The 14,955-nt window shown below is 38.9% G+C and overlaps 1 protein-coding gene and 2 pseudogenes across 3 annotated transcripts in view; 1 reads left to right on the forward strand and 2 right to left on the reverse strand.

Annotated features, from left to right (window-relative positions):
• The window catches only part of LOC308645891 (uncharacterized protein), a 400,184-nt gene that overhangs the window by 47,800 nt on the left and 337,429 nt on the right, over positions 1-14,955 (reverse strand). The window lies entirely within an intron of this gene.
• Positions 1,216-2,127, reverse strand: LOC308645024 (olfactory receptor 7E178-like; annotated as a pseudogene). The gene has a single exon. The product of its transcript is annotated as an olfactory receptor 7E178-like (transcript).
• Positions 9,177-9,991, forward strand: LOC308645025 (olfactory receptor 7E178-like; annotated as a pseudogene). Its single transcript has one exon. The product of its transcript is annotated as an olfactory receptor 7E178-like (transcript).

Consider the following 14,955-nt stretch of genomic DNA (forward strand, 5'->3'; position numbering starts at 1 on the left):
GTTCTTATCCCAATTCTCCTCCTATGGTGAGTACCTGAAGAAAAATTAAAAGCAGAACTTCTTGCATTCTTTATCAGATATCTCCACTTTATAAAAAGCATGTCTTCATTATTGTATACATTTACTTTTGTAGAACTGTTTAAAATCTATATTTTATTCTATAACTCTTAATCTTGGGAGGAAATAATTCCATTCTTCATCGTATTAAAAACAAATAAGCTCACATTTCTTCTCTCAAGAGTTTATGGAGCATACTATAGAAAGTCAAGCAATCTAGGGAGGAATTGAAATACTGGATGCATGTCTATAAAATATAAATATTTAGTATTTTAATAGGATATTGTGATGGCTAATTTTATGTGTAAAATTGGTGGGCTATTGGTGTCTAGATTTTTGATCAAACATCATCCTGGGTATATGTGTCTGTAAGTGTCTAATTATTTTAGTTGAGTTTATCCTTTTAGTGGATAGACCAAGTAAAGCAGATTGCCCCTGCCCTGTATTGGTCTGTTTTCTGTTGCTATAACAAAATATCTTAGGCAGAGTAACCTATACAGAAAAGAAGGTTTATTTAGCTCACAGTTTTGAAGACTGAACCTCTAAACAGTCTGGCACTGGCTGTACTGAGAGCCTCAGGACAAATGAGATTACAATTGTGCAAACACCTGTGAGGCAGAGAACCCATGGCAAGGCAGGACGCCAGAAAATGAAGAGGGGCCAATAGGATTCTTTTATAGGAAACCTGAAATATGATGCCACTTACCACATCTCACAGGGATGTCCTGAACTACAAAATAGATTTAAAACAAGCTTTATTTCTTCAGCACATTTTGAAATGTTACAATTGTTGACAAATCTCAACATACATTTTTCCCCCTTTACGATCACTCAGTGTTCACTTGAAAATAGAAATAAATCTAGTTATTATAATGGAGTGAATTGCATATGGGCAATAAGTTGGATAGTTACTACAGGACAAAGGCAAAGAGGGGACACTGGGTCACAGAGACAGTAACTGAAGGAGCCTGTCAATCACTGAGGGCTCAGGAGTGGGAAGGGAGTGAGCACACCCTGTAACTCCAGCCTAATAAGCCTCTGAAATGTGATGAGGGGTCAGAGCCAGCAAACTGAAAAATGATGTGCCCACGAGGTAGAATTCCTAGGTCTAGGTGTTACTACTCATGGATTCTCCCACATACATTCCAACGGAGCAGCTCAGGTCCTGACGTAGACTTTTCCACTGTGGAACCTCCTTAGGGCATTTTTAATGTCCCTGTTCCTCAGGCTGTAGATGAAGGGATTCAACATGGGGGTGACAATGGTGTACATCACTGAGGAGGCCACACCCCTTCTAAGAGAATGTGAAACAGCTGACCCAAGGTACACCCCAACACTTGTTCCGTAAAATAAGACAACAACTGAGAGGTGAGACCCACAGGTGGAGAAGGCTTTGTACTTCCCCCCTGAGGATGGGATTCGCAGAATGGAGGAATCAATTTAGTAGTAAGAGAAGAGTATTACTGAGATAGGGAAAAAACCAAATATGGCACCAACAAAACATGTGACTAGGTTTTTGATGAAGGGTTCAGAACAGTCAAGATTAAGGATTTGAGCAGGTTCACAGCAGAAATTATAAATTTCCACACTATTGAAGTAAGCAAACTGTAAGACAATGAAATTGTGCAACTGGGAGTCCAAAAGGCTAAATAAAAAAGACACAAAAACCAAGAAGCCACAGAGGCAAGGGTTCATGATTACTGGTTAATGCAGGGGGTGACAGATAGCTACAAACCGGTCATAGGCCATTACAGTCAGAAGCAGATCATCCATACATCCAAAAATAATGAGGCAAGACATCTGTGTCAGGCAGCTCACATAGGAGATGGCTCTGCTGTGAGTTTGAATGTTCACCAGCATCTTTGGAACCGTGGTGGAGATGAAGCAGATGTCAGCCAAGGACAGGTTGAAGAGGAAGAAGTACATGGGGGTGTGGAGGTGGGGGTCAGAGCTGACAGCCAGGATGATGAGCAGGTTCCCAAGCACTGTGACCAGGTACATGGCCAGGAACAGTCCAAAGAGGACAGGCTGCAGGTCTGGATCCTCTGAGAGTCCTATGAGATGGAATTCTGATATCTGTGTAAAATTTTATGGTTCCGTATTTCTTGGGCATCTTTTGCAAAAAGAAAAAAAATGTAAAATTGTTGGTGAAAAACAGAAGTAAGTTAACAGGCACCCAGTACTCCATATATATTTTGAACTCACATATTCACAATTTAAGTGTTCACATTTCAGTTCTGTAAGCCCTCAGTAATGTTTCTCAGTTGGGACAAACCCAAACTTTCAACTATCCCTATTCATGGTTTCTGTGTTATTCACTTTCTTTTTTGCACACCTACTTTGGAGAGACTTAAGTTGACCCCTGAAAACCAAGAACATCAGTGATAACAACTCCAAGCTCACCTTGCAATCTGACCTATTCTTTTGAGAAAATAATAGAAAAAAAGTAAGAGTTCCCACTTCCAGAAAAACAAACAGAAACCAACATCACTGTAAAGGAATTTAAGAAGCATTGAAATTTACCTTATTCTTACCTTAAACCAAAGTGCAGTATCTATGTACTTGAAATGCACAATATTACAAAATCTACAAGAGTTAGACTGCATTATTATAATGCTATTAGAGTTGACAGTTGGAAATCAGAATACATAGTTATGTGCCAATAACTCCCAGAAGGTTTTCTTCTTTGTTAGGTTTCTGATTTACTTCCTTTATTCAAGTACTCACTCAAATTTTGATAGTCTTTTAAGAAGTATCTAATATAAAAGTCTTATCTCTGATGGTAATGAACTTCAACTTTACATAAATAGTGTTTGGTTAAATGCATATAATCTTATGATGTTGCTGACCAAATATGATCTTAGTGTGGCAATGTACCAGTCAAGGATCAAAAAGTAATGAAATTTGAAGAAATGCTTTTTAATTATTTTATTTCTTCTTAATTTTATTTTTAATTTTAGTTTACTTTTGTTACCTTCCTATAAACTCAGTAGTTCATCTGCTATTAAGACCATTCAAGGCTATTTATACTTTTGAAATGCACTAGCTTATATCAACACCCAGATTCCAATCTCTCTGTGAAGTGCATACCTCTACTTCAGATGGGTTAGAAAACACACAGCATGACCCAAGGGAAGGACTCATTTAACTTGTCCTTTTATTCTTAGGATAATTCTTTCAAAATTCTGTACCTTTTTCCTTATTACACAAGTTAGAATTCCCCCAAACAATGTGAATGGAGGGTAATTGAATTCCAAGCATAGATATATACTCGCTTTTACTATTAATCACCTACAGTTGTTATCCCTCCAAACTATCAGTCATTATACAATGCATACCCTTATTCTTAATATGCACCATCAAAAATACTCCTGAATACCCATGAAAAGGGAAGAGAGGTAGGTGGAATAGAAGGCGGTTGAGGGGGAGGGAGGAAGGATAGGAAAGGGAAGAACAGTGGAATGAACCTGAGCAAACTTTCTTATGTCCATATATGAATATATCACTGTGAAGTTCACTTTGATGTATATCCATATTGCATTAAATTTCAAAAAAAAAAACTATAAGCAGTTGGAAGAAGAACCAATAGTTGAAGGAGAAGTATAGAAAGGGAAGAGGGGAGATAAGGGGAAGTATTGGAACAAGCTATATCCTGTGCTTGTGTAACTACATCAAAATGAACCCCCACATTATACAACTGTGAATAAAATCTTAGTGTAGTCCACAAAAATATTCTTGTCTTTTCCTCTTTAAAATTTATTATTGTACTTTTTAATCCATGTCAGTTTAAATTTATATGTGTTTTAAAGTAAGGTTTGAAGTTCGTTTTTCCTACACATTTATTCAATTGTTCCAGAAGCATTAAATGCAAAGGAAAAAAAGTCTTTTCTTCATTGAATTTTCTTAGTACCATCACTGAAAATGAATTGATCATACCTGTCTGGGTCTATTTTTTTAATTCCTGACTTCCATCTAGTAACAATTCTTCCAAGATAAATCAAAGAGAAATTTCATCCTGCATGGGTGATAATATTCCCATTTGGCTCCAATACGAGGGACATTGCCATGGGATGGCAGGTAGAGAGTCAACACTCAGTCCCTCATCACTGACCTACTACTATATGAAGAAAGAGGGTAACTTTCTCTACACCTCTTTTCTCAGTATGAAGAATAACACTCATCTCCAAAACACTCATGCTACATATCTAAGTTTGGAAACTAATACGTATATAATCATCATGGGTTCTGTTCAAAAAGTGAAAAATTCAACAATTAAACAGTGAATTTGTGGATAAATACAACTATCAAAGTTACTGAATCTTTGGAATGATGCAAAACTCCAACATAGGTCTCACCCCAAGACTGAAGGCTCACCTGGCCACTAATATTTATGCATATTTTTCTTATTTTATTGCATGAAAAATCTCTGCCAAAGTTTTTTTATTGGTGCATTACAGTTGTACATATTTATGGGATTTGTTGTTGCATATTTGTACATGCTCACAGAATAAATTTGCCCAATAAATGTCAGTGCACCTAAATGGAATCATAGGGCCCAGGTGACCATGGCACAGACACAGACAATAGCTATTGTGACCTGTCTCTAGTTCTGTGGCACATTCTTAAAAGAGATGAAAGGGCAGGAAGGGAAATACAAGAACACTGGATCCACACTGAGTAGGCCAAGTACTGTGGACCAGAAAAGGGTCTCTTTAATATTTAACAGAGACTTTTCCCTTTTTATGTCCCCTTTTGTGCTAAACAAGGTATAGGTTCTGGGGAAATGGAAATCAGATTAATCATTCCTCTATAGATGTCCGCATATAGTTACACAAGAAAAATAAAAGTCTTGTTACAAAAATAGGAAATCTGTACCATCAGGTCACAGAATCTTTTACTTAAGTGGTATGATGACTTAATCTTATCATTACTACCAATAATAGCATGCAAGTTTTATTTTTCCCAATTTTATGCATTTAGTACATATTAAACACACAGGGAGCATCAATTATCTGCTTGATCCTTACTCAACACAGTTGTCTCAACTATAAATAAACTGAGAGTCTTACAACCTTCTTTTTCATGGAAATAGTTTAAGCAACAGGATATAAAATTAAGTTCCCAGCTCTGGGTAACATGGACTAATCTTTTTCATTATTTCAGGACCATCTGGAAGTTTTTAGCAGAGGTACAGAGGTCTTCATCAGAGGCCCACATCTGGTACTTGTTTCAACTCTTTCCATTTTCCTGAGTAATAATGAAGCCAACACCTGACTCAAAGACTCCTTTATAGGTTAAGTGGTCTGACTTTAAGAATGTGGGAAGATGTGGACAGCTGCAAGGTCATCCTGGAGTGGGAAAGAGAGCAGTCTGTGCTGAATGATGGTGTGTCTTTTCTTTCTATGATCTTTTCCTATGATCTCGGCCGTTGTTCCCATAATCACTGCTTCTGGTGACACCTGCTGTTCTGTTCTGTGACTTACCAGATACCCCCAAATGTAAGTGCACCCTGAGGGGCAGGTCTCATGCTGGAGTAACAGGCAAGTTAAATGATGGTTAACTCAAGGGCACAACCTGTGAGGATTCTCCTTCCCAGAGTCCCTGTTCCATAACCAGACAGCTCAATTCCAACATAAACTCAGAGTTTACAAGCTAAAAGCCTAGCAGAAGTTTCATAAAAATTCTGTTCTCTTATCTTTTCTGTAAAATGAACATAAGGTGCTTCTAACCTGAGAAGGACTATGCAGGGAAACTGAAATAATCTACATAGAATGTATAGCCCAGAGCCTGGAAGCTTTAAATAATGTTTCCTGCTATTATGAACACTATCCTCATCCTCCTCATCACCTTCATAATTCTTTTGGAAAACTAAGGAAACAGTTTAATGGGAGCTATCTTCTGCTATTGTGGAAGGGACGTTTATGGTAAATAGAACAAGTTTGGAAGGAAAGTAAAATTTTGAATGAGATTTCTAGGACATTTGACACAACTGAGAACATAAACTCTACAGTCGTCACACCTAAGTCTTTTTTTTTACATACATGACAATAGTGGAATGTGATTTTGCATATCATTATTCTCCTATCTGGCTACTCAAAATGAACATTTGCTGTGATAATGAGGAAACAATTCTTTGGACAGACTTTCCTCCATCCTTTATCTCCTCCAGCACTTACTGCATCTCTGATGGATCATGGCAGAACCGTGAAGATCTAAGGTTCATCTATTCTCTGATACCCATTGAAGGCTCCAGCTCCATCCACAGGATTGATGCCAGTACAGTTTCACATAGGATTTCTCTGATGCCACCAATCATGGGAGGAGACACGGGTATGGAGGCCACTGAACTTGGAACCATGAAGCTGCAGGCACAGGCTCATTATTGATGATTAGATAATATTGAGGCCCAATGCACAGAGCTGATAATTAGCCAAATTGGTCCAGTTTGTCACTAACACTAAAGACTTTCCCATAGTAATGGGAAGATAGAAAGGAATATTCCACAGAAGTTTGGAGGCTCTTCTTTCACACAGAAGAAAGCTCGTCTTTAAAATATATATATTGCTATTAGGTTGTTATTTCTGGTTTTACTATGGTAATATTAAAATTCCCAAACAATTTACAACTTTCACCATCATGAGGCACATGGTACAGTAGTATTAATTACCATCATGATGTGGTGCATTCATCATCAACATCCATCTCCAGAAATTTCTCATCTTTCCAAAACATTCTACCTATTGGAAAAAATTCCACATTCACTGGGCATCGTGGCAAATACCTATAATCTCAGTAGCTGGGGAGGCTGAGGCAGGAAGATTACAGTTCAAAGACAGCTTCAGCAACTTAGGGAGGCCCTGTCTCCAAATAAAATATAAAAGGGGCTGGGAATGTGGCTCCATGGTTAAGCACCCCTGAGTTTAATCCCTGGAACCAAAAAATAATAATAAAATTCCCCATTCAGCTGCCCCCAAATTAGCTACAACTGTTCTACTATAAAACAAAATGATAGATTAAACTCATTATAGCATATACAAAAAATAATGTGACCACAGAGGCAAGATATCAAGGTATAGATGTTTAGTTTTGCTGTCTTTTCTACCCTACAATTAAATTGTTTTCTCAGGCCGTTAGAGTGGGTTAATAGGGCATAATTTCATTTGTAATCCTATTAGTTAAAATAATAAATTATAACTCATCTGAAATAGGATTAATATCCAGAATATATAAAAAACTGAAAATATTAACAATAAAAATAAGTAAACTAATAAAAAATGGGCAAATGACCTAAAGAGACATTTCTCAAAAGGAATACAAACAGCCAGTGAATATATGGGGAATGCCCAATATCTTTGGCCATCAAGAAAATGCAAATTTAAATTGAAACATGATTACACCTTGGAATGGCTATTATCAAAAGCAATGAAGCAAGCAAAAAAGTAACCAATGCTGGCAAGGATGTGGGTACGAAGCCCTTATGCATCATTGGTGGAACTGTAAACTAGTACAGCCATCACAGAAAACAGTAAGAAGTTTCTCATAAGACTAAAAATGGAACTATCATATGATACACCTGTATTACTAGTGGGTGTGTGTCCACAGTGTGTGTCAGTGTACAAAAGAGGCACCTGCACACCTGTGTTCATTCTGGCACTGTTCATAGTAGCTAATTCTGGACAGCTTACACACCCACAACAACAGGTGAATTGATGGAGAAAACATGGTCTTTAGTAGTAGTAGTAGTAGTAGTAGTAGTAGTAGTAGTAGTAATAGTAGTATTCAGCCACACCCACCCCCCAAAAATGAAATTCTGTCATTTGTAGGAAACCAGGTGGAATGGGAAGTTATCACACTAATAGAAATAAGTCATATACAGAAAGACAAGCATTGTCTGTTTTCTGTCATCTGTGGAAACTTAAAAAATGACCTAAGAGGAGAAAGACTATCAGGGACTGGACTAATGAACAGGGGGCAAGGGAGGGAAGGGAGAATGGGAAAGGTTAGACGGGAAGGTGGATCCACACACAACATATGGATGTTTGGAAAAGTCACAGGAAAACCCATCAATATGTGCAATCAACACAAGTTCATCAAAAAGCATGTGTGTGTATATTTATATATACACATATACATGTATGTGTGTGTATAAGTAGACATTAATATGTATGTATGTATACGTACACACACATATTTCTAGGTTTAGTTGTAATTACAGTTATAGCTATAGGTTGGATCTGAAATGTCCCCCAAAGGCTTTGTCCCCAAAGGTGATGCTGTGGAAGGTGGTGAAGAATTTAGGAGGTGGAACCTAGTTGAAGGAAGTAGGTCACTGGGAGTGAGTTGATTTGAAGGGCATAAGATATTCTTGGTCACTTTCTCTCCTCTCTCTCTCTCTCTCTCTCTCTCTCTCTCTCTCCACCTAATAAAAGGCCAGCAACTCCCCCCACACACACACCCTCTCTGCCACATTCTGCCTCACCATAGGCCCCAAATAGCAGCACAAAGAGACCATGAATTGTAACCTCTGAAACATTAGACACAATAAATCTTTCTTCATTTTACGTAGTTTTTATCAGGAGTTTTGTCACAGTGGTAGAAGGCTGACTAACACACAGTGCTGAGAGCCCATTTGTTTCTTTTTCAACACTTTTCTTCTTAAAACAATATCCAAGTAATTTCTCATGGTGTATACATACCAAATTTTCTTTATCCATTGATCTGTTGAAGAGATGCTAACATAAAAAAAGGAGAGAGGGAAGAATCGAAGTTCAGTGGATTAGACAAGGGGAATGAATGGAAGGGAGGGGAACGGGAGTAGAAAAGACAGTGGAGTGAATCAGACGTAACTTTCCTATATTCACATATGAATATACCATCAGTGAAAGTCCACATCTTGTACAAGCACTAGAATGGAATCCTAATTAGAATAAGTTCTACTCCATGTGTGTGTAATATGTCAAAATACACTGTACTGTCATGAATATCTAAAAAGAACAAATAACAAAAGGTATCTGAGCAATACAGAATCACAAGATAGAAACATGGATGTAATACTTCCATCTCCTAGGTCTCCAAAAGATGACAAAATGCAGCCCAACTTCTCCAAACTGTTGCTGACCATGTACCTGGTCACGGTGCTTGGGAACCTGCTCATCATCCTGGCTGTCAGCTCTGACCCCCACCTCCACACCCCCATGTACTTCTTCCTCTCCAACCTGTCCTTGGCTGACATCAGTTTCATCTCCACCACAGTCCCAAAGATGATTGTGAACATCCAAATTCACATCTTCTATGTGGGATGCCTGATTCAGATGTCCCTGTTTATTATTTTTGGAGGTATGGATGGTATGCTTCTGACTGTGATGGCTTATGACCCATTTGTGGTCCTCTGTGTCCCACTGCATAACCCAGTAATCATGCACCCTCACCTCTGTGGCTTCTTAATATTAATTTCTTTTCTGATTAGCCTTTTGGACTGCCACCTGCACAGTATGACCACCTTAAATTTTCCCTACTTCAAGTATTGGAAATTCCTAATTTCTTCTGTGACCCTTCTCAGCTCCTCAATATGGCCCGTTCTGATACTTTCACCAGTAATAAAATCATGTGTTTTGCCATTTCTAGATTTTGTCCCATCTCAGGGATCCTTTTCTCTTACTATAAAAGTGTTTCCTCCATTCTGAGGATCCCATCCTCAGGGGGGAAGTACAAAGCCTTCTCCACCTGTGGGTCTCACCTGGCAGTTGTTTGTCTATTTTATGGGACAGGCCTTGCAGGGTACCTTGGATCAGCTGCATCACATTCTCCTAGGAAGGGTGCAGTGGCCTCTGTGATGTACACTGTGGTCACCCCCATGCTCAACCCCTTCATCTAGAGCCTGAGGAACAGGGACATTAAAAGTGCCCTGCGGAGGCTGCCCAGGAAGACTATTTAATCTCAAGATCACAGCATTCACTGGGAAGACAAAACACAAAAGGTTTAAAATCACCATTACTCTTGTAGTTCAGTGGTCTTAATCCGGCATTACGTTTTATCATAGAAGAGTGGTAGCCAGAATTGGGGGAAGGAGTATTGGGAAGTTTTACAAATGTGTGAAAATTTTCAATTTAGGAATCGGAAAAAAAAAGTGTCTGGAAGTGGATGATGGTGGTTGTTGTACAATAATGTGAATGCAATTAATAAAACTGAACTGTTTTATTAATAATTAAAACAATGGTTGTTCCATTGTAAACAATGGAAATGGAATACACGTGGACCTTTTTTAAAAAAAAACGAAAGAAATTAAAATAGCATGCAGTCCACATGAACTTCCTCATGAGAAGAGGAAGAGCCCAAAACCTTTTGTGGACATTTTATTCTCTCTTCTTATTCCTCCACTAGGCAGTCCTGAGAGGACAGGATAACTTGGAACAATTTAGTGAGTTATAAACTCTGTGCACAGAGTCTTCAGGTGAGGGATAGTCAATAGTCTGCCTATGCCTCCAGCCGTTCATTGGTGGTTCCAAGAGTACTGGGCTCCGTACCTGCACATTCTCATTCCAAGGTTGTCCACATTCAGAAACTCTTATCTAACACTGTATTCATATCAATCCTGAACATGGCAGCTGTGCCTTCACTGGACAAGTAGGAAGGAGGTGGTGTTGGGTCTACACTCATTAATAATGACTCAGCAGTTATGCAGTGTAACGCAGTAAGTGTGGTAGCAGATGCTCAATGGAGGAAGGAGAATCAAAATTGCTTAATTTTTTTTTAACTTTAAAAATTTGTTCTAATTAGTTATACATGACAGTATAATGAATTTTGACAAATTATACATAGATGGAGTATAAGTTCTCATTCTTCCAGTTGTATATGATGTAGAGTTACACCAGTTCTGTAATCATATAGGCACATAGGGTAATAATGTCTGATTTATTCTACTATCATTTCTACCCATATATTCCCTCCTCTCCCTTCACTCCTCCTCTCTGTCTAATCCAAAGTACCTCTGTTCTTCCCTAGTGTCTCCCCTTATTGGGAATTAGCATCTGCGTATAGGAGAAAACATTTGGCCTTTGGTTCTTTGGGATTCGCTTATTTCATTTTGTTTGATATTCTCCATCTCCATCCATTTACCAGCACATGCCATCATTTTATTCTTCTCTTTAAGGCTGAGTAATATTACATTGTGTATATACCAAATATTCTTTATCCATTCATCTGTTGAAGAGCACCTAGGTTGATTCCATGATTTAGCTATCATAACTTGAGCCTCCATAAACACTGATGTGGCTGTGTTATTGTAGTAGGCTGATTTTAAGTTCTTTGGGTATAAACTGAGGAGAGGGATAACTGGGTCAAATGGTTGTTCCATTTCAAGTTTTTTAAAGAATCTCCATACTGCTTTCCAGAGTGGTCGCACCAACTGGCAGTTTCACCAGCAATGTATGAGTGCCTTTTTCCCCACATCCTCACCAATACTTATTGTTGTTTGTATTCTTGATGATTGACATTCTGACTGGAGTGATATGGAATCTTAGTGTAGTTTTGACATGCATTTCTCTAATTGCTAGAGATGTTGAGCTTTTTTTATATATTTCAGTGAAGTGTATGTTCGGTTCCTTAGCCCATTTTTTATTGGGTCATTTTTTTTTTTTTTGGTCTTAAGAGATTACTGCTGTATCTGAGGTGCATGTAGTAAAGATTTTCTCCCATTCAGTAGGCTCCCTGTTCATGTTATTGTTTCCTTTTCTGTGAAGAAGCTTTTTAGTTTGATTCCATCCCATTTGTTGATTTTGTTTTTGTTTGTTTGCTTGTTTGTTTGTTTTGGCTTTTTGTGATACCGGGGATTGAACTCAGGGGCACTTGGCCACTGAGCCACATCCCCAGCCCTATTTTGTATTTTATTTAGAGACAGGGTCTCACTTAATTGCTTAACACCTCACTTTTACTGAGGCTGGCTTTGAACTAGAGATCATCTGCCTTGGCCTTCTAAGCCACTGGGATGGATTATAGGCATGGGCCACTGCATCGGGCTTGATTCATGATTTTACTTCTTACACTTTAGGAGTCTTGTTAAGAAAGTCAGTTCCTAAGCCCACATGGTGAAGACTTGGGCCGATTTTTTCTTCTATTAGGCACTGGGTCTTTGTTCTATTGCCTAAGTCTTGATCCACTTTGAGTTGAGTTTTGTGCAGGGTGAGAGATATGGATTTAATTTCATTTTGCTACATGTGGATTTCCAGGTTTTCCAGAACCATTTGTTAAAGAAGCCATCTTTTCTCCAATGTATGTTTTGGTGCCTTTGTCTAGTATGAGAAAACTGTATTTATGTGGGTTTGTCTCTGCCTTCTATTCTGTACCATTGGTCTACATATCAGTTTTGGTGTCAATACTATGACATTTTTGTTACTATGGATCTGTAGTAAAATTTAAGTTCTGCTTAAATGCCTCCTGCTTCACCTTTCTTGCTAAGGATTGTTTTGGCTATTCTGAGTCTTGTATTTTTTCAAATGAGTTTCATGATTGCTTTTTCTAGTTCTACGATGAATGTCAATGGGATTTTAATAGGAATTGCATTATATCTGTGTAACTCTTCTGGTAGCATGACCATTTTTACAATGTTAATTCTGCCTATCCAAGAGCATGGGGATCTTTCCATCTTCTAACATCTTCCTCACTTTCTTTCTATAGTGTTCTATAGTTTCCATTGTAGAGGTCTTTCACCTCTTTTGTTAGATTGATTCCCAAGTATTTTATTTTTTTTTTGAGGCTACTGTGAATGAGGTGGTTTTCCTGATTTCTCTTTCAGTGGATTCATCACTGATATATGGGAATGCATTTGATTTATGGGTGTTAATTTTGTTTACTCTTCATCAGGGCAAACATTGCAGTTTGGGTAGCAAGATGGTATGTTACTGATTTGCAGAATTTCAGGTATGAGGACAGTGAAACCTATAATCTTGGAGGAAGTATCATAAATCTCATTTAAAGATTTGATTCCTCTCCATGGATTCTTCCTCCCAAAGACATCTCATTTATGTTAATATAATATAAACTCAGTCCCTCTAAATTGTTCCCTTAACTTCCAAGATAATACTGAAGGTCATGCTGAAGATGATGAGAATGATAGTAACTGTAGCATCACAAAACATAATTAAGACCTTCCTCGTGCCTGGGCCTGAGCTATTTTCTAAGTAGTCTGCATCATTTCATACGTACATTCTTTCCCATATCATGAGCACATATGTCATTGCTATTTTACAGCAAAATAAGTAACATGATGTTTTTATGTAATTTGTACCAGGTCATTATGCAGTGAGCAGGGAAGACATGTTTTTTTTTTTTTTCAGCCTGTCTGATTAGAGACACAGCACATCTTTCCAAGAGAATCTTAGTGGTTTGTCTCCTTGATAACCACTTCCTCCCCCATCACTCTAGGAAGAGACCTGCTAATGATTGTGACCTGATAATCATGTGATCTTCCCTTTGGGAATCTCTGGGTTAACCACAGAGATGCTCTGTGTTTGGCACCGATTGCATCAACTGTATTAAGGACAGCTGGGATCACAGAATGAATAGATACTAGGTCAGTGTAGAATTCTCTTGCCCTCACTCTAGGGAATTCTTACACCTTTACACATCCAGTATGATCTTACTTAATCTCAGAAGTAGGCATAGAAGGAAGAGCAAGACGTTCATTGGTTGAATGAGATTCACCAGCTTTCATCTGCCTATAGACACAACCAGTTGCATAGATATTCACACAGCATATTACATTCCTAAGAGCTGGAGAAATCAAGTGAGAATGCTTAGTGCCTACTTTTAGTATAAAAAAATGAAAAGACATATGGAAGAAGTTAGGAGAGAACTAGCTGCCTATGTCATCCCTCTCTCTATGCCGAGCAGCCCAGTGCATACAGACATGCCTCCCATGGGGGAGGGAGGGAGAGTAGATGGCTTAGACTTGAAATCCAGTTCCAGGCTTGCCATGGGACACCCAGGGCTAGGAAGATGCCTGCTTCGCTTACCATCATGCCAACAACCATGGAGTGAGCTGCTGGAATTCATGGACCAGGTGGCAAAGAGAATTCCATAAACACTGTTCCTCCCAGCTCAGGTGACAGAAGGGAGCAGGGGTCCATACACTGGGGAGCCAGGCACAGAAGTTGGCACAGGGCTTTGTCTTGGAGGTCAGCTCTGGTGATACCTGGCATCCAGTAAAAACGGAAGACCCTGAACACAGGCTAGACCTCCCGGAGCCTCTGAACTGGACCCACTATCAGGCAGACATAAGTGAACCAGTGGGACAGACTCAAGTCTCAGCAGAATCATTTTCACCCTTGGATTGTGTCTGGGGCATACCTGCCCTCCTACCAATGCTGTACAGGTCTCTGTAGCCATGAGACTGAAGTGCGACCCAGTTTAGCATCAGCCTAGTTGGCCAAGACACTGACTTCACCAACACAACCTCAATTTTAGGAAGCATAATGTGGTGTAAGACCCCCATCCTCTGGGGGTAGAACAGGGTAGTAAGCACAAAGCTTTGCCTTAGTACTTGTACTGGGCTGGTAAAATCTAACACAGTGTCAAGAGTTTCAGGAAAATGTAACTTCACTAAACAGTCCAAATAAGGTGCCAGTCAGTGTGGTGGTGTGCACCTATAATTCCAGAGACTTGGAAGGTTGGGGCAGGAGGATCACAAAGTTCAAAATCAGCCTCAGGAAGGCAACTTAGGAAGGCCCTAGGCAACTCAGTGAGACCCTGTCTCTAAATAAAACATAAAACAGGCTGGAGATGTGTATCAGTGGTTAAGCAACTCTGGGTTCCACCCCTGGTAGTACTACTACTACTACTAATAATAATAATAATAATAATGTGCCAGAAATAAACCACATAGCAATCAGTGTGGGAAAACTC

This window comes from Spermophilus citellus (assembly GCF_964194105.1).
Source record: "Spermophilus citellus genome assembly, chromosome: 3".
In the NCBI taxonomy this organism is placed as follows: Eukaryota; Metazoa; Chordata; class Mammalia; order Rodentia; family Sciuridae; genus Spermophilus; species Spermophilus citellus.